Raw genomic sequence first — 19,276 nt, forward strand, 5'->3', positions numbered from 1 at the left:
GAATTGCACAGACCCGATGAACAACCCATCATATGCAGCCTTAGCAGAATAAGTCCCATTTGCAGCAATATTAAAAGTATGTTTATCTTCTATGTCTGGCAGCAGCTCAAAATCTGCAATTAAATTCCAAAGATGAAGATAATCCAATAATACTCCCACCGAGAGTGATCCTTTGATATCAGCAATCCATCTTCTATCTGTCAATGCTTCCTGAACCGTCCTTCTGTTAGTGATTTTTTTCGGAATGATATCAAATAATCTAGGAACCAAATCTGCAATTTTCTGTCCATAAATCCATTTATCAGTCTAGAACAAAGTATTAGCCCCATTACCAACCTTTGAAGTCAACACCATCGAGAAGAAAGCCCTTGCTTTATCTGGAACCTGGATAGGAAGGCTGCACCAAGGTCGGTTAGGCTCAGTCTTTTGGAGCCAAAGCCATCTCATACGCAAGGCCCAGATAAGTTCTTTAAGACTAGAAATGCCAAGACCGCCCAGCTGTAGGGGTCTACAGACTCTGCCCCAGGCCACCAGGCAGTGACCACCTCTGGCCTCCTTGCGCCCTCTCCAAAGGAAACTTCTCCTAATTTTATCAATGGCCTTAATAGCCCAAGGGGGAATATTTACCGCCATAGCAAGATAAATAAGCATTCCGGTAAGCACATGCTGAACTTGCACTTTACGACCTGCTCTTGTCATCAAATCTGCTTTCCAGCCCTGCAATTGATCAGCAATTCTATCCACAATCGGCTGCACCTGATCCTTGGTGAGATTTTTCAGGGACAGAGGCAGCCCCAGGTATTTACACGGAAAGGTTGAGATGCCACAAGGGAGAAGATCCTGAACCATTTCCAACTCCACACCCCCACATTGAATGGGATAAACATTAGACTTTTGTTCGTTGTTGCGGAGACCTGAAGCTTCCCCAAATAGATGTAAGATATCTAGAGTTATAGTAATATCCGCTGCCGAAGGGTGTAAGAAAAGTGCCACATCATCTGCATACATAGATACCCGATGCAGAGATTTTCTGGGGGAAAGATCCAAGAGCAGACCAGCTTGTTCAGCTTTAGAAAACAGTAGACCAAGAACATCCATAACTAGAATAAAGAGCATGGGGGAGAGAGGATCCCCTTGTCGGAGTCCTCTTCTATAATCAATATGTCCTCCTGGAATGCCATTCAGAAGCACCTGAGTGCTGGAGGAGGAAAGAAGCCCACAAATGATGTCCCTCCAAATTTGTCCAAAGCCAAGATACTTCATAACTTCGATGAGGAAAGGCCAAGAAACCGAATCAAAAGCTTTAGTAATATCAAGCTTGAGGAGAAGACGTGGCCTTTTCTGTTGATGGAAAAGTCTAGCCGTTTGTTGGACCAACATAAAATTATCCTGAATGAAACGCCCCTTAATGAAGGCACTCTGGATCGGAGACACCATATCATTCAACTTTTGACTTAACCGATTGGCCAATAATTTTGTGATCAACTTTGCAGCACTATGCACCAAACTGATTGGCCTAAAGTCTTTGACATGCACAGCCCCATCATGCTTAGGAATTAAAGTAATGTAGGCCGAGTTCAGCAAGCAAAAATTGTCAAACTTCCTGTTCCAAACCGCAGCAACTACAGCCATAAGATCCATCTTGATAATGTTCCAACAAGATTTATAGAAGCGCCCAGTGAAACCATCGGGACCTGGGGCCTTGTCATTAGGTAAACTCTTAATTGTATTCCAAAGTTCAAGCTCTGTAACAGGTTCATCAAGGTGTGCAAGATTGAAAGTTGGCATGTGCAACGCCTCCAGATTAATAGTCTGCTCCCTATCCCCACATTCACCAATTAGTCTGGCGTAGAAATTGTCCACCAAAACTGCTTTATCATCATGACTAGTGAGAATCTGGTCACCATTCACCAGTTGTGCAACAAAATTCCTCCTTTTTCGATGTCGAGAGTGCATATGAAAGAGTTTGGTATTAGCATCCCCCTCTTTAAGCCAAGAAATCCTCGATCTCGATCTAGCAATGGTCCGTTGTAGTGAAGATAAAAACAGGGAATGCTTTTTCAGCAAATTACTTAACCAGATTTCAGCCAAGGATAAAGATCTGCAGTCCTGCGCTATTTCTAGTCTATGCATAATTTCCTTTGCCAAAGCCAACTGAGTCCTCACATGTCCCACATGCTTCCCACTCCAAGATTGCAGCTTCCTAGCTGTGGCTTTTAGTTTCAAATTCAGAGTCATGAAAGGGCAGTTTACAGCTGCCACAGAATCCCAAACCTCCTGGATGACATCCTGGAATCCTTCCAATTTAGACCAAAAAGCTTCAAAACAGAAACGTCTTTTACCCATCTTATTATCTCTAATGCCAAGCAGCAGGGGGCAATGGTCGGAGCCATCAGAGGCAGCACTTTGAAGAAGGACATTTGGAAATATGTCTTCCCACTCCACTGAACAGAGGACCCTATCAAGCTTAACAAGAACAGGACTGTCTTGCTGATTTGACCACGTGTATTTACGCCCAAATAGTGGAACCTCATTGAGACTCAAGTCCTCAACCAACTTTCTAAATCTCCCCATCATAGCTCTGTTAATATTTGAATTATTTTTATCTGAAGCCCTGTAGATGAGATTGAAGTCACCAGCAATCAACCAGGGTCCAATGCAAGCAGCCCTGACGTCTCTCAGTTCTTGAAGAAACAACATCTTATCACTGTTACTTTGAGGACCATACACACAAGTTAACCACCAGCAGCGATTATGCGCATTGCAGAATTGGATTGAAATGCTGTATCTGTCAATCCTAGACAACCCAGTCACTCCCAGATGTCGCTTCCAAGCAACCAGCACACCACCGCTAGCACCACAAGATGGTAGGAAGGAGAACTGGCAGAAATCCGAACCCAAGGCTGCAAGAATGGTTCTTGTAGAAATGACAGTCATTTTAGTTTCCTGGAGACAGACCACATCAGCTTTAGAGGACAGAACTAGATTCCGGACTGAATTTTGACGATCAGCTGAATTTAACCCTCTCACATTCCAACATATAATTTTGCTAGGATCCATTACAACAATTATAAATTACAACCCAGAAAGAAAAATAGACACACTACGGGAAGAGATTCCCCGGAGTCTCCCATCCAAAGAGAGCCGCTAACGCTTCAACATGACTTTGAGTTAAGGGATGCTGAAAAAGATTCTCATAGTCCTCAACAGCTTGCTGGTTGATGCTTGCATTCTCTGTGATGACTTTCAGAGTCCGCATTACATGTTTTGTGGCTCTGTTCTCCAGATCCTGCATGTTAAATTCCACCCCTGCCCCTGCAACCCGTCGGCTCCGTCGTAGCGCAGTACCATGCTTTGTGGCACCCCTTGACCGCTTGGGGAGGACAGGAGCAGCAAGGAGTTGTGAAGGTGCCATTGTTATCTTAGCCATGAATGATCTTCTTCTAGATTCCATAGAAGATAATGGATCCAATGAGGACTCACATGAATCCCCTAAATTCTGCCTGGAACTGTCATCAGAGGCTACCACCTCAGGCCTAAGTGGAACAGTTGAGTCTGCATCAGCCCTCCTCGCTGTTCCAATGTGCTCTAATAATAATGGCCTCTGAAATCTAGAGATGGTCTCAGACGGAGTATCAGCAACTCCTTCCACGTCCGAGGGGGGGGTCAGACGGAGTAACCGCTGTCACATCAACATCCAAGCCCAATCTCAAAGCATGAGCCTCCGCATTATCATCATCATTAATTGTAGCAATATTATTTCCAGCAGTGGTTTTTCGACGCCGTTGATAGAAGATTTTGACTGTTGTTGCACCACCATAGACCATCCCAGATGGCAAAGAAAACCCACTTAGATTTACTCTTAGAAATGGCTTCAAATAATTTATAGGTGGGCATAATTGCAGCCCATTCCAATCCCGACTGGCTGTAGAAATCCCTAACCAGTTTGAAGATTGTGGCCCAAAACCTCCTAGATCCACCGTTAAATCCAAACAGCTGGGATCAATGAAAATCCTGGACGGTTGATGAAACATGGACGAATGACGAGTCTCCCAATCAGCAAGAAGACAATCCAGAAGTGGGTCAGCAATTTTATGTAATTCAGAAGTGTCGTCAATGCACGATATCTGGCAAGCTGTCCCCTGGTTGGTGGTTGGTGGCTGGCAAGCCCTTGAACGGTCTCTGGCTGCGCGTCCCAAGGATGAATTACGCCCATCCCTCAGGAATGGGCTAGATCTCCCACCCCCAGATGCACCAAGCCCCTGAGACAGTCCCTGATTGGCATGTCCATAGGAGCCATTACTTTGATCACCATCATTCACAGAATCCATAGGAAGACCAGACTGCGAGTTGGAATCATTCGGTCGGAAGGCAACAGAAAAACTAATAGTAATTGGGTAGCTCAGAGCCATAGTTTCTCCAACATTGCCCTCAACAACCTGAACAGACTCAACAATCCACAAGTCACGTGAAGCAGGAATAGTAGACGGATCAGTACACCAAGCAGAGCATCGAAAGCAGGACAAATCTTGCAGTGCCAAGGTCTCCTGATGCACCTGATGAATCCAAGCATAGGGGCTAAGAATATGTTCCACTGTACTAGTTTCCCAGGCATGAACAGGGATGCCTCCAATCTCCAGATCAACCAAGAATGGCAAGGTGACTCCCGAGGCGCCAAGAAACCTTGCCCAACGCTTACAGATAACAGAAAAAGAGGCAGTTCTGATGAGAGGCCAACGACTGACTAGGAGGTCTGCCATGGCCAGATCAGGAAGAATCAGCAGCAGATTACTTGCAGAGATCCTGCGGATGACCAGTGAATTTTCATTGATATTCAATCTTGGAGCCAGAAGCGCAGCAATCTCCACCGGAGGAATCACAAGGTCGCTGATAATGGTTAACACCACCGCAGTCCTGAGCTCATCTTTAGAAGCTGAAAGCTTGTTGCTCCAACCCATAATGCAGGGTGAGATAGCACTGGTGGGGGCCTGTGGATCAATAATGTCTCGATCTTGCCGCATATCGCCTTCCAGGGAGTTGCCCGACGTTGGACTTCCAGGCCTTCTAGTCGGACGCCGACGTTTGCGCGGTCGACGCCGACGAGGCCGGCCAGCCCCAACACCGGAGCCCTCACCCAGAACGGCATTGCCCTCATCAGCGCGCAGAGAATCCCTTGAACCACCACCCAACGGTCGAGACCCGGGGCCCCAGACATTTCCCGCCATAAGGGCAGCTTTGCAAGGAGTAGCAGGAACAGCACCTGCCACCTGCAGGTGGTGTTGATGGGCCTTCCGTCTCCACACCAGTTTCTTCGGCTTAGCTTTCACCACAGAGATCCTATTCCAGACCGAAACTCGAGCCTCAGGTTGAAGAGCCACAGGCCGAGAAGGAATTCCACTGCTCCCTGAGTCCGCAGTAGGAGAAATCCTATGCCAGACCGACTCTTTAATCAGTGGGCAGTCAAAGGACCGATGCCCCAGCTCACGGCAACGGAAGCACCTCGTCTTCTCAGCACAATGGGAGACGAAGTGGTCTTGGGAAAGGCAGTTGAAGCATCTACCAACCAGGTGCCGAGGGAGCTGTTTCCACTGTCGTTCCAACTTCAGGCGCCGTCGCTTCGATTTCCTGGATTCCACGAGCTGCCAGGCATGCGTCGCCGGACCTACCAAATTTGAAGCAACTCGCGCACCAGGAGCAGCCACCGTCTTCGCCGTCTTCGTCTTGGTGTCGACCTCCTCGCGAAATGGCCGGGGGCTGGCCGCGCGCCTGGGAGAAGAGCAGGAGTCCGCCGTTCTTGGCGAGGCATCCCGCCATCTTTCGAAGCGTGATCGACCGCGCGAGGCCGAGGGTGGAGACCTAACTGTAGGCCTGGAGGAAGCCTCCGACGCCGGGAGGGAGAGGGTGGCCGCCGGGACCGGAGTGGCCGCCGGCGTGGGCTGGTGGGAATGCGAGACGTCGGGGGGAAGGGGAGGGGAGTACCAAGTTGAAATTTGCAAGGGGTTTCTTTGGGAATAATCTTTGGAATCCACCTAAACTCTTACGATCTGGACATAAACAAGCTCTGTTTGCATTCAGTATCTGTGTCATAATAATTCTTAAATAAACTTGGTTTTTGGTGCATCAACATGTCAAGCATGGGATATTTAAGCTGCTGTCCTTTTTACAAGGGACTAGTTCTTGCACTTGGAGAAAGCGACATGCCTCACAAGAGATCTCTTAAAATAAAACAAGTAATAACTAATAAAACTACATTTCAAATAGGTTATTAAACACAGCAACAGATTTGATCGCTATACATCACCATGTCTCTGTCTGTCTGATTCTGTCTGGTGTGTGACCTGGCTTACTACTCGAATTCAAAGACTGCATATTTGGTGTGTGATAGTGTAATGCATACGGTATACATTGGCTGCATTTCCTTTGTTGATTTCCGTCGTTGACAGTGTTATGACAGGTACATGCAAAAGAATCTACGGCAATCAGCATTGTCCCGGGGTCATTTGTTTTGGGCACGAGGGCCTGATAACGCTGGCTATTATAATTCAAGACCACATGAAACTGGCTTTTTTTGTGATGGAGGCGACTATGACAGCTACTATGGACGTTTTTTCCTTAACTGGTACTCTGGAGTCCTCATGGATCATGTCGATCAGGTGCTGTCGCTTGCTACTCTTGCATTTGATGGTGCAGAAATAGTTGTGAAGGTGTGTAATGCTGGTCTGTATAGTTACTATTTGATGGACAAGTTTGCTAGTACTTACTACATGAAGAAGCTAATTAGAACGCTCTGCATAGATTAAAGGAAAACTGCTACACAGAACTGTTAAAAGCCTGTTCGCCTTCGTCAAAATGTTATCACGCATTAACCTGCCGCTTTGCCTTTTCGTAGTATAAACTTACATGCTATACAATGTACTGGCCTGGTAAACCCAGCGGTTGATGCAAACATTTTTTGCGACTTCTCTTTTTACCCATCTGGCTCTTTTTTCTAACGACACAAACCTCTTCCGTCAGGTTCCATCTATCTACTGGTGGTACAGGACTGCGAGCCACGCCGCAGAGCTCACAGCGGGGTTCTACAACACTACGAACAGAGACGGATACTCTCCAGTTTTCAGAATGCTCAAGAAGCACTCTGTGATCCTTAAGCTCGTCTGCTACGGACCCGAGTACACAGTTCACGAGAAGGACGACGACGAAGCGTTTGCGGATCCGGAAGGTCTAACCTGGCAGGTGGTGGAGATGTTCCAAGCTTCTTTACCGGCATGTCAAAATGTCCCACGCCTTCCTTCCCTCGGCTAATTTCAGTACACATAAAAAAAAAAAACTGCAACTGCACAGGTCATCAACGCGGCGTGGGATCAGGGACTACCGCTCTGTATCGAGAGCGCTCTTCCGTGCCGTAATGGTGAGGCGTATTCCCGCATCCTCGACACGGCGAAGCCTAGGGACGATCCTGATCGTCACCATGCCGCGTCCTTTGCGTACCGTCAGCAGCAGCAGCCCCCGCTCCGAGAAGCTTGCCTTTCGGAGCTCTGCACCTTCGTAAAGTGCATGCACGGTTAGTATCACTTCCCGCCGATTCCCTCGTATCTATAACAAGTAGTTCTGTAATTGCCCGTTAATGGCTGGCTGCTATCTGTTTGATACTTATTCAGTTACTGCTTTCTCCTGAGTTCATGTCGTTTACTCGCCCCTAACTCTGTAAACGGTTTGTCCGCAGGGGAGGCTCCCCAGAATGGGGAAGGTTGAATCTGGTTAGCAACTGATGCGCTGGCTCGACAATACGGAAGAAACCAAGTAGGTGGGTTTCGGATTTGAGCCGCTTTTGAAGGCGTCCGGCGAGCGAACATTCTGATACTGCTAGGTCCTATTCAGTTGGTTCCATCTCGTCGTCAGCCGTCTGCCCTGTTACTCGTCGGCTGGACTGAGCAGGTGCGTTTGCAGTTGCAGCCTTACCATATAGCTTATAACTTTGTGGTAAGTTAGCATACCTGCATGCTGTAACAGACATGGAGGATATAGTGGAGCTCTGCAGGATAATAGAGTGGCAATGCCCACTCAGGTGACCTAAAAAATGGCCGGCCGGAGCCAAAAAAAAAAAAAAAAAGCTTGCTCGTTGAAGCTGGTTAATCCAGTTGGTATTTAAACGAGAGACGTTTACGAGAGCAGCCCATGTGATGCGGGATGAATGCTGGTCACAGTCCTCCTCTTCTTTCCTGCCCAGTCCAGTTCCAGTCTGTGTGCCCCATGGGATGGCCGTGGAAAGCAACAGTAATGGCTTGCGCTTGCCAGCCCAGTGGGGAGGGCATCTTAAACTTAACTACTGAATTTGTATAATATAATGGTATTAAACAAGTATGGTATCATCTTTATGTTATATCTGTTTGATATCATAAATCTTTTTTTTTCTCTAAAAATTTGAATGCTTTGACTTCCGACGAAAGTCATAAGAATTTGGTAGGCACGGAGTAGACAGCTTCATCACGAGAGGCAGTCGGCAGGGAACCATGCCTGCAGCCTGCCTGCCTGATGCGCAGGAGCACCAGCGCGGCAGCGGATGAATGGAGGCTGGCCAAAGGACACCAGCTCGGCTCTGTCAGGCCCCCACCATTGTTTGTTTGATCACAGCTGCGTACAGTACAGATTCCCAATCGAGTACCGCGTCCTTGTCAATTTTTGTCATCCCAGCAACAGTTTCATCGCACCGGTACTACACCTAGCAAAATCCTACCCGTTTCAATTGTATCACGAGCTCGGTTTATCGACGAGCCAATGAGCCATCTCGTTAGCTAGCTCGAAAGAGCTAGCGTTTGTTAACAAAACAAATCCTCCATTTATGTTGAATGAATTGAAAAGTTCACCAGGGCAAAGCGTGGAACCATAACAGCATGAAGCGCAGCAGTAAGTAACCATGATCAGAGTCGAGACCATTCCATCAAGTAAATAAGTAAATAAACGCAGTAAAACTGTGAAATTTCATCTGGCACCGAACCGGGCAATGTTATGTTACCCATTCCACCCCCACCTATGCTCTGCTCTGCCTCTGGCTCATCCATTCAAAGCCGATCCAGGACCCCCCAACCAGGGTAATTATATTCCTCGACAGCTTTTCAGAACATGTTCTCCTGGGCGGGGCGTCGTGGCTTTATCGGAATATTCCAACAACTAGGAGAGAGAGAGAGAGAGAGAGAGAACAGCTCAGCTATGGAGTATGGGAGGGAGGGAGGGAATCCGCTTTTCCTGGAGCAGCTTCAAACTAGCGCCAATCAGCTAGTTTGTCCCTTCCCCCGCTCTTCCTCATGGAAAACGAATCTTGATCCCCGAGCATATATTCCTGGTCCTGCTGGACACCTAATCACTGAACTGACCGCTAGGTTTATATTATTCTGTAAATGATACGGATCCGACAGCTGGAATCTCAATCATGGTCCGTCTTAGCTTAAATCTCAAGCATGCAACATTTTAAAAACAGGAATCCATTTGAAAAAAAATGGAGTCTCCAAACTAGCCCTTGCCAATTCTAGCTGCCATGGTATACTCAAGTAGTAAACACGCATGCAACATCTTCACCAGATTCTAGTCTAGGTTATAAGAGTTGATGACCCAGAAAGGATTCCGCTAACATCACCACACCTCACATGGTTATATTCGTTCATCAGGAAAGTATTACAGTACAGACACCATTTCAGACAAGGCAAAGTTGTTCACAGCAAACAACCTGTACATTTCCCATCCATATACAGACATGGAGTAGGTCCACAAGAATTCAAAAAAAAGGCGAAGCCCAAATCAGTAGCCTAATTGATCCAGGATTAGGCTTACGTATCTTGGTAATAAGGTGCGGGGTTATGCCCCTTGTTAAAAAAAACTAGTTTACTTAACACAAACCTATAATTGATGGCGTCTGAGAATCAATCAGGTCGACCCCAGTTTTCATGATTAGCATCTGTCACAGAAACCATGCTGACCATAATTCACAAGCATCATGTGAGCATGCTTGCTGTTGCTGCCCCATAATTTCTACTACCTTACAGAGCTCGTAGTGGTATACATCCCTAGCAACAAAGGCAGTCAAATCAATTAATCTCTCTGCAGTTCAGTCCAGCCTGGCATGGTTTCCCCCGTGACCAAGGACAGGGGCTGCATCAACATGACCGCCCTACAACCCCGCAGGCAAATCCAAGCCGCCTGCCTCCCTGACACCACCACCAGAACAGAAGAAAATTGCAGTTGGAAATTAAGGTCATGTTTGGTTTCTAGGGACTAATATTTAGTCCCTTCATTTTGTTTCATTTTAGTATATAAATTGACAAATATAGAAACTAAAATAGAGTTTTAGTTTCTACATTTGGTAATTTTGTAACTAAAGTGGAATAAAATGTAGTGACTAAAAATTAGTCCCTAGAAACCAAACACCCCCTAAAGCAGACTAGCAGAGTCTAGCGGATATAGGGATGGATCATGGTAAACCACCAGAACGTAGTCACCCAGACTACGTCGGATCAAACTACGGAAACCACGCGTCAGATCCAGATCCGGGTTGTTTAATCTAGAGCAGAGACCCCCTCACCCCCCACGACGCCTAATAATTCCCACGGCGTCACACAAGACAGAACCACAGCAACACGCGCACGACCCGTATCAGAAAAACAAAAAAACACGCAACAAGCAGGCCACGGCATGGGGGGTACTCAAGAGCAGCGCAGGTGGCGGACGGCGGCGGGGGTCGGTCGCTGTATCGCTGCGCCGGCTCCGATTCACTTGATGCAAGGCGGGATCCGTCCCGTCGGCCGGGCGGCGGGTCCCGATCTGCACCAAGCGAGCCCGAGACGGCGCGGCGGAGGCGGTTGCTTGCTTCCCGGTAAGAGAGAGAGAGAGAGAGGCGTGGTGGTTAACTGGGTGGTGCTGCTGGTGCCGTGGTGGTCTGGTGGAGACTGGAGGGGGGGCGTTTTTTATAGTTGGGGAGCGGGGACTCGCGGCCGAGCGATTTAGGTTGGGAGGGGTCGAAGTGGGCCCGGTGCACAGAGCATATTGAGGTGGGGATGCAAATGGGCCCGGCCGCGCAGGGAGGGCGGGCATATGCATATTGGGGTGGGGGATGGAAGTGGGCCCAGGCGCGCAGGGAGAGCGCATGGGCCGCTCCGCTCCTCCTCGTCGTCGGCTTTAGCAAAAAGGGGTCAGGCCGTCAGGCCCTTGCTTTTTTTAGGGCTTTGGTGGTTTTGCTTCCCAGCTTTTTTTTTTTTTCTGATTCCTTCTTTTTATGGTGGAGGATCCATTCATCTATCCCTGGATTCTCTTTTATCTAGCTAGTGGGCTCTTTTCTTCCCAACCAGGGTTTATACCCGTACAAAGTTTATGAAAGAAAATAACTTGTGCAAAAAATATACATTTTTATTATTTATACAAGACACGTCTGTAGAGGAGAGAGGATGTTACAGAAATGGATATTTTCAGTTACAGTTTCATATAAAAATAATGATAAAATATTAATGACAGTAGAAAGATGCATGCGTGATCTTAGCATGAATAACATGAACAAATTCGAGCGCGACATGATTTTTAACCACTGAGAAAAACACATACCTAACGACTGATATTTTGTTAGTTAATGTTGGATCTTTTATGGGCTTGGCTCATTTATTAAATAAACTCTAAGGTGTGTAATGGTGGAGAATACCAATAGTATCACATTGGAAGTCAAAGGATCTTTTGGCTTGACTTATATGGTGGGATTTATTCCACTTAACTTGAGAAGTCAAGAAATGGACAAGGGTGTGCCACACGCGCGTGCGCGCCGCCACCGGGCGTGGCGAGACGAGGCGAGGCAGGCGTGGCGTGGTGTGGTGTGGTTGTGTTAGCACTCACTAACCGCGGTGTGGTGTGGTGTGGTTGTGTTAGCACTCACTAACCGCGTTAACCTTTCAGTTGCCTGTCTATTCGTCAGCCGAGTGACCCTTCTCCTTCAGCTTCCTTCTGCGAGAGGTTAAATAGAGGAGCACCCCTGTCACTTGGTGCACGCGAGAAACATTTTCAGAATCACAGTCCAGCCGCCGAGTGAGGGTATTTCCATCTCGTGACTCTGCGCGCACAGAGAAGCGAGAGGGCAGGTGCCTCCGAAGCCGGTGTCGTTCGAGACCTTGCACGGGGGATCGGCAATTAGGTTTTTGGGGAGCGTCTACGCGACTGCACAACGTCCGTCATTGTCTTCTTCACTGGTTCCTAGCGTCTTCATTTCATACCGGATGACAAGAGAAGTTGGACAAGGTTCAGGATCATCGGAGCGCATGGGAGGGTATGATCAATTCAGTTCGTTACTATTTTATATTATGCATATTATATATGTCGTACGTAGCTCTATTTTGTCATATTATAATATGTTATATCTATCTGTTTTAATTTTACAGTCACTCTGTTTATATTACTATCTGTTTACTTTCAGTTGTTCTGTAATAATTCATGAAATATGCTTATATACTTATTATATTTATATGCTTTATGTTCTCTTGATCCATATTGGTAAGGATCAATTTAAGATCACGATTTCTATGGTTAATTATTCATACGTCATCATTATAATGTTAATTTATGGAATTAAAATGATATGGAAAATGCCTATAATTCTAACATTCCAAAAACCTAATTTTAGGCATTTTTCTATCAGAGGTTTTGCTGCTGTGCTAAAGCCTGATCCTTTTGATGGTAAAAACTTCTTGATATGGAAAGCTAAGATGGAGTTGTGGCTAACTACAATGTCATGTTATTATGCCGCTGAGGGCAAGCCTGCTAACTTACCTCCTGAGGATGAGGCTAAGTTTAAGGCTGATGACAACCTCTTTCGAGGAGCAGTGATTAGCGCACTTGACACAAAATTCCAGAAAAGCTATATCATTCTTCCTACAGGGAAAGAGCTGTGGGATGCACTTGTTGGAAAGTTTGGAGTTACTGACGCTGGTAGCGAGCTGTATCTCATGGAGCAGCTGTATGACTACAAGATGGTTGAGAACCGATCTGTAGTAGAACAGGCTCATGAGTTCCAGGCACTAGCTAAGGAACTCGAACTCTTTCCTTGTCCTTTGCCTGACAAGTTTGTGGCTAGCGGTATAATCGCTAAGTTGCCACCTTCTTGGAAGGACTTTGCTACCTCTCTCAAACACAAGAGACAAGAGTTCAATGTGGAAGAGCTCATTGGTACTCTTGATGTTGAGGAAAGGGCTAGAACAAAGGACAGTGGAAAAGGTGTTGAGACCTCTACTGCTAATGTAGTGCAGAAGAGAAACTTCCGCAAGTTTAACAAGAAGAAAAACCAGAGAACGCGAATAAACCTGTTCAAACAGCACAGTTTAAAAAGAAGAACAACAATAACAAGGGAAAGGGAGGATGCTTTGTCTGTGGCAGTGATCAACACTGGGCTAGAGAGTGCCCTGATCGCAAGTTCACACAGGACAAGAAATCAGCTAATGTTGTAACCACTGAAACTGGAGAAGGAACATCTGGGTATGGTAATTCTTTACCATTTGTTCTCTCAGTTTGTCATTCACCTGAGTGGTGGATGGACAGTGGTGCAAATATTCATGTGTGTGCTGATGCCTCTATGTTCTCCTCCTATCAGGTCGGGAGGTCTGGCGCCTTGTTAATGGGAAATGGGTCGCGTGCTCATGTTCTTGGTGTTGGTACGGTCATTCTGAAGTTTACTTCGGGAAAGATGGTGCCATTGAAGAGCGTGCAGCATGTGTCCTCTATCAAGAAGAATCTTGTTAGCGCATCTATGCTATGTCGAGATGGGTACAAAGTTGTTCTTGAGTCTAATAAATGTGTTGTGTCGAAACATGGTACTTTTGTTGGTAAAGGATACGACTGCGGAGGCTTGTTCCGCTTATCACTGCATGATGTGTGTAATAAACTGGCGAATTCTGTTCATTTTTTCTGATGAGTCAGATTTATGGCATTCACGTTTTTGTCATGCAAGTTTTGGTTGTCTTATGCGGTTAGCAAATACAAATTTAATTCCTAAATTTAACTTGGTCAAAAAGTCTAAGTGTCATGTGTGTGTTGAATCAAAACAACCCCGCAAGCCTCATAAGGCTGCTGAGGCGAGGAGTTTGGCACCTCTAGAACTTGTTCATTCTGATCTGTGCGAGATGAATGGAATTTTGACCAAATGTGGTAAAAGATACTTTCTCACTTTTATAGATGACTCCACTAGATTTTGTTATGTGTATCTCTTAAAAACAAAAGATGAAGCGTTCAATTATTTTAAGGCCTATAAAGCTGAAGTTGAGAACCAACTTGAGAGAAAAATAAAACGGTTAAGGTCTGATCGAGGTGGAGAATATTTCTCTAATGTGTTCGATGAATTCTGCGTGGAACATGGTATTATTCATGAGAGGACACCGCCATTCTCACCACAATCCAATGGGATTGCTGAAAGGAAAAACCACACTCTAACAGATTTGGTGAATGCCATGTTGAGTACAGCGGGATTATCCAAGGCATGGTGGGGTGAGGCGATTTTGACAGCATGTCATGTCCTGAATAGAGTTCCAACAAAGAACAAAGAGATCACTCCATTTGAGGAATGGGAACAGAGAAGATTAAATCTCTCATATTTGCGCACTTGGGGTTGCTTGGCTAAAGTGAATGTGCCAATCAACAAAAAGCGTAAACTTGAGCCTAAAACTGTTGACTGTATATTCCTTGGGTACTCTTTTCACAGCACTGGGTATAGGTTCTTAATTATAAAATCTGATGTGCCTGATATGTATGTTGATAGTATCATGGAATCAAGAGACGCAACATTTTTTGAGAATGAGTTTCCCATGAAGAATACACCTAGTGATACAAGTCATGAGACTATAATTCCCCATGAGCACAAACTGTCGATTCCTATAGATCATGCTGAGGATTCCCACGTGCACATCCCTGAGGAGGATGACACTATAGTCACTCGAAAGAGCAAGAGGCAGAGGGTTGCAAAATCCTTTGGTAATGACTTTATAGTGTACCTTGTGTAAGACACACCAACTACCATTAGTGAGGCATATTCCTCTCCTGATGCTGACTTATGGAAGGAAGCAGTAAGGAGTGAGATGGAATCTATTATGTCTAATGGAACTTGGGAGGTCGTTGATCGTCCTTATGGTTGTCAACCTATAGGTTGCAAATGGATCTTCAAGAAAAAGCTTAGGCCTGATGGTACAATCGAGAGGTACAAGGCAAGGCTTGTGGCCAAAGGATATACCCAAAAGGAGGGTGAAGATTTCTTTGATACCTACTCACCAGTGGCTCGATTGACTACGATTCGCACATTAATAGTCGTGGCAGCCTCTTATGGTCTTATCATTCATCAGATGGATGTTAAGACAACTTTCCTAAATGGAGAGTTGGATGAGGAGATCTATATGGATCAGCCAGAAGGGTTCATCGCAGATGGTCAAGAGAACAAGGTGTGCAGGTTGATAAAATCATTGTATGGCCTAAAACAAGCACTCAAGCAATGGCATGAAAAGTTTGATAATACTCTTACAGCTGCTGGTTTTGTTGTAAATGAATCTGACATGTGTGTGTATTATCGGTATGGTGGGAGTGAGTCTGTTATGCTGTGCCTTTATGTTGATGACATCTTGATCTTTGGATCAAATCTCAATGTGATTGAGGAAGTTAAAAGTCTTCTATCGAGCAATTTCGAGATGAAAGATTTGGGAGAAGCTGATGTCATTCTAAACATCAAGCTTGTTAGAGAAGCTGATGGTGGGGTAACTTTGTTACAATCCCATTATGTGGAAAAGGTATTGAGTCGCTTTGGTTTTAGTGACTGTGATCCTGCTCCAACACCTTATGATCCTAGTGTGCTATTGAGAAAGAATCGGAGAATAGCAAGGGATCAATTGACATACTCTCAGATCATTGGCTCGCTCATGTACCTTGCAAGTGCAACAAGGCCAGACATCTCTTATGCTGTGAGTAAGCTAAGTCGGTTTGTGTCGAAACCAGGAGATGATCACTGGCGTGCTCTTGAGAGAGTGTTGCGGTATTTGAAAGGTACTATGACATACAATATTCATTATACCGGAAACTAGGCCTGGAAAAAAAGCTCGGGCTCGACGAGCTGGCTCGAGCTCGGCCTGGCTCGGCTCGGCTCGGGCCGGCTCGCGAGCCGCTGCCGAGCCGAGCCGAGCCGCATTTCTCAGCTCGGGCAAAGGGCGAGCCGAGCCGAGCTAGCTCGGGCGAGCTCGCGAGCCGCTCGCGAGCCGGCCAACCAGCCTTTGGCAGAATGGCCCAGGCGCCCAGCCCAACAGTGAGGCCCAACAAGGAGTCAAGGATTCCCTAAACCCTAGGTCCCTAACCACCCGAGTACCCGACTCCCGAGCGTTGGTTCGTGGCGCCGCCCGGCCTCCGTGCGCCGTGTACCTTCCTCGACTCCTCGTGCCGACGACCGACCAGGCGACCACCCGAGCCCGAGTGCCCGACGCCCCGAGCCCCGACGGCCGACCACCTGTAGTCCGCCAGACCGCCACGGGCCACGGCGCCACCTCGAGTCCTCGAACCCGCCCAGGCGCGGAGCGGCGGAGGCGCTCAGGCGGCCACCCGCGTGGCCGCGTCTAGCGTCCGGCCGGGCGGCCGGCATCCGCGTGACCGCGTCCGCGTCCAGGCGACCAGGCATCCAGCTCCAGCGTCCGCCGTCCAGCGTCAGGTTCAGCCGTTCAGGTATGCATTATGTACGGTGTCCAGCTCCAGCGTATGTTATCTGACCATTTTTTTGGTTATACATTATGTACGTATGTTATGTGAATATCTAAACCTGACATCGAATGGTTTTGAATTTCTAAACCTGACATTGCATGCCTAAAAACAATTGCAGACAGCCAGCCACCTTGTAAGCACAATTACTATCTCTGCAAACTTGTAGCAAAAGATTTTGTATCAAAATTTAAAATATTGTTTAACTGGTAGCTGTCCCCGTCCATATCAATGACAATGACTTTTTTCTGGTTCTCAACAGACAACAGTAAGGGTCCAATACTAGCCAATACTAGCCAACTGTAAAGCGTAGGTTATCTGATCATTTATCTAACTCAGGGGTCATGCAACAACCAAGTTGTTTGCTTCATTTATCTATTTATTAAGTTCTTTATAGTTGTTATTATGTACTCATTTGTTGTTATCTGATCATTTTAATTTCTAGGTTATGGAATCTACTGTGAAAGGGAAGGAGATGAGTCAAACTCATGATGATGAGATAGATTCAGAAAGCAATTCATTTGATAAGAATGATGACATGTCTGAGGATGAGATCACCGTTCTAGGTGGAAGAGATGTTGGTGATGGATCAGATGATGATGATGGTAAAAGAAAAGGCAAGAAAAGGCGTAAGAGGAAGAAAGTGGGCAGCAACTGCAACTCTAAATCCATAGTTTGGGAAGTGTTTGATAAAGTGACAGTTGGAGGTGCATCCGAGGAGGGAAAAAAGGTATTAAAAGCAAAGTGCAAGTATTGTAAGAAAATGTATGCTTACATACAAGGGTCTACAACATCCACATTGTCGAGACATATGAAGCGTTGTGAGGCAACTCGAAGCATTTGGAGAAGAAGCTTGATCAATCTCTTCTCAACTTTGCTCCTTCAAATGCAGGTGAATCAGGTTCTGGTCTTCCTACTATCACATCCCCTAGAGATTATAATCATGAGCAAGTTAGAAAGTTAATTGCCAAGATGATTATAGTACACGAGTACCCATTTAGGGTGGTTGAGCATACCTGGTTTAACATTGTCATGAAGTATTTGAATCCACAGTATGTGTTCATTGGTAGGAAGACCATTAGATCTGAATGCTTGAAGGTGTATGAATCTGAAAAAGAATTACTAATAAAGGCCCTTAAAGATATGGATTATATTTCCTTAACAACTGATCTGTGGACCTCTAATCAAACTTTGTCATATATGTGTTTGGTTGCACACTACATAGATAGTGATTGGAAAATGCAATGTCGTGTGCTGAATTTCTTTGAGTTAGACCCTCCACACAAAGGACCTGTGATAGGGCAAGCAGCATATGAGTGTGTCACTACATGGAAAATAGAGGATAAGGTTATTTCTATCACTTTGGATAATGCTTCAAACAATGATGGTGCCATTCGTGGTTTGAGGGCTAGATTTACAGCTAGACAGGGCAATAATCTCAATGCAAAATATTTTCATGTCCGTTGTTGTGCACACATCATTAATTTGGTTGTCAATGATGGAACTACTGCTTTAGCTTCTTTGATAGACAACCTAAGATCAACGGTGAAGTATATTAAGAAATCTCCATCTCGTATGCATAAGTTTGTAGAGATTTGTAGATCTCTTGCATTGCAAATTGGGGAGGGTTTGAGTCTTGATGTGTCAACAAGATGGAGTTCAACATACAAGATGTTGCGTACTAGTATAGCTTACAAAGAAGCTATTCAAACTTATGCTGATGCTGATTTGAACTATAAATGGGAACCTACAGTTGAGGAATGGGATTTATTTGTTGCAATTGAGCCAATTCTTGCCTCTCTAGCTAAAGTAACCACCTCATTATCAGCTTCTTCATATCCTACTGCAAATCTTTTCTATCCTCACATTGTGGATGTCAAGATTGCATTAAAGGCAGCAATAGGGTCCACTAGTTTTCATTTGAGAAAAATGGGTAATGCAATGATGGAGAAGTTCAACAAGTACTGGGAGGAAAAGAATAATGTTATGGTGATTGCTACAATTCTAGATCCAAGGTATAAGATGAGATATATCGAGTGGTGCTTTGGTAAGATCTTTGATGGTGACCAAGTTAGATTTGAGATAGATGATGTTCGATGTGAGTTGGAAAAGTTGTATGAAGATTGTGAGTTGCAATATAGAGAGAGAAAAGCTGCTCAAAGTAAATCTAGTGCTTCCTCCTCATTAGCAATTGAAAGAATTTGTAGTTTGCCTTCTGCATCATGTGAATTCCAATCATTTTTATCATCTACTGAAGCAAACCCATCAAAGAGTGAGTTGCTCATTTATTTGGATGAGACAAATGTGAGTCTATCGGATAAGGAGTTTGATTTGTTAAGCTGGTGGAAGGTCAATTCACATAGGTTTCCAGTTGTATCAAGGATGGCAAAGAAGTTTTTAACTGTTCCAGCAACATCCGTGTCTTCAGAATCTACTTTCAGTACTGGGGGTAGAACTTTAGATGACTATCGGAGTTCTCTAAGCCCTTCTATGGTGGAGGCATTGGTATGCTCCTCTAGCTGGATTAGAGGTGCAC

The 19,276-nt window shown here is 45.6% G+C and overlaps 1 long non-coding RNA gene and 1 other non-coding gene across 2 annotated transcripts; one reads left to right on the top strand and one right to left on the bottom strand.

Moving 5' to 3' along the window:
- The first annotated feature begins 8,315 nt into the window (after positions 1 to 8,315).
- On the top strand, positions 8,316 to 10,919 carry LOC100279302 (MIR168bHG). The gene has a single exon (NR_163747.1). It is a non-coding gene; the product is annotated as an MIR168bHG (long non-coding RNA).
- Positions 10,742 to 10,845, bottom strand: MIR168b (microRNA MIR168b). The gene has a single exon (NR_121084.1). It is a non-coding gene; the product is annotated as a microRNA MIR168b (primary transcript).
- Positions 10,920 to 19,276: the final 8,357 nt, after the last annotated feature.

Source organism: Zea mays, chromosome 4 (assembly GCF_902167145.1).
Source record: "Zea mays cultivar B73 chromosome 4, Zm-B73-REFERENCE-NAM-5.0, whole genome shotgun sequence".
In the NCBI taxonomy this organism is placed as follows: domain Eukaryota; kingdom Viridiplantae; phylum Streptophyta; class Magnoliopsida; order Poales; family Poaceae; genus Zea; species Zea mays.